The sequence below is a fragment of the Camelus ferus genome, chromosome 22, assembly GCF_009834535.1.
Source record: "Camelus ferus isolate YT-003-E chromosome 22, BCGSAC_Cfer_1.0, whole genome shotgun sequence".
NCBI classification, from domain to species: Eukaryota; Metazoa; Chordata; class Mammalia; order Artiodactyla; family Camelidae; genus Camelus; species Camelus ferus.
In genome coordinates, this window is record NC_045717.1 from 17,719,879 (window position 1) to 17,721,328 (window position 1,450).

Here is a 1,450-nt window from a genome sequence, read left to right on the forward strand (position 1 = left end):
GGTAATGGGATGGAATTCATCTCACTGGATATAAGTAAGAGACTATGATGAGTTGGGGAGAGACTATGCAATAGGGGAAAAAGAAACTGGAGAAAAAGAAATATCTAGTATGCATCAAATTCCTTTGGAGTGTAGGTATTTTCTCAGACCCAAATGATTACAAGAGCTCTATGGAAACAGACGTTTTTAAGCCCAAACCATCTGTCACATTTCCACACCACCAAAATGGCCATCAGGAGCTTGAGGGACAGAATGTTCTGCGGAAGCTTCTCTTTATGGCATTCTTCAGCTCCTTATTCCTGAGGCTGAAAATGATCGGGCTAAGAAAGGGGGTGAAAACTGTATAGGTGGTGGCCATCAGAGTGTTACTGTCCATAGAATGTGGACCTTTGGGCTTAAGGTAGATCATGGAGGCAAAACCATAGTGAACAATCACTATGGTGAGGTGGGACACACATGTGGAGAAGGTCTTGTGCCGGCCCTCGGCAGAGGGGATTTTCAAGATGGCAGCCACGATGAAGACATAGGAGATGACGATGAGGAATAAGCACCCCATCAGGGCTGTGACACAAACCAGGATCACACTCAAGGTGACAGATGACATCCCCCTCCCAGCAGGCCAACTTCAAGAGAGAAAGCACATGGCAGAAAAAATGGTGGATCTCATTAGACCCACAGAAGGTGAGATGAAAAACTATCAATGTCAGCATCATCCCCATGACTGAGCCACCAGCCCAGGCCCAGGACACGAGACGGGCACAGTCACGTGTGCTCATGAGCACGTTGTAGTGCAGGGGGTGGCAGATGGCCACGTAGCGGTCATAGCCCATGATCATGAGCAGGAAAGAGTGGGTGAAGCCAAACGTGAAGGAGAAGAACATCTGGTTGGCACAGGCCATGAAGGAGATGGAGTGGTGGGTGGAGAGCATGTCGACCAGCATTCGAGGGGTGATGGCAACAGTGAACAGAATCTCGGAGATGGAGAGGGCGCACAGGAAGAGGTACATGGGCGTGTGGAGGCTGCGTTCCCTCCAGATGGTGGCCATGATGAGCAGGTTGCCCAGGAGTGTGAACAGGTACATGAGCAGGTACAGCAGGAAGAAGGCAGGCAGGAGATGCTGAGGGAAGGTGGAGAAGCCGATGAGGATGAATTCAGACACTGTGCTATAGTTCTGACCAGACAAGGATGCTGCATCTGGTGAGATCAGAAATAGGATGAAGTCACTGCAGTTAAATCAGAGGCTCTAACATAGATTAAATGGCAATTAAAGACCTCCATACTATATAACTATTTGCTTAACTTGTTTGAGTCTCACAATCTTCATCAGTGAGATGGAATAAATGATAATACTTCTTACCATTTAGTAATATGATAAAGATAAAATGATATCAATATATTAAGCGCTTAAGGCATAGTTTGGCTATTGGGTTTTTCTAATTGAATGAAAAT

The 1,450-nt window shown here is 46.5% G+C and overlaps 1 pseudogene; it reads right to left on the reverse strand.

The window, feature by feature from the left end:
• Window positions 1-232: 232 nt before the first annotated feature.
• On the reverse strand, window positions 233-1,235 carry LOC102506586 (annotated as a pseudogene).
• Window positions 1,236-1,450: the final 215 nt, after the last annotated feature.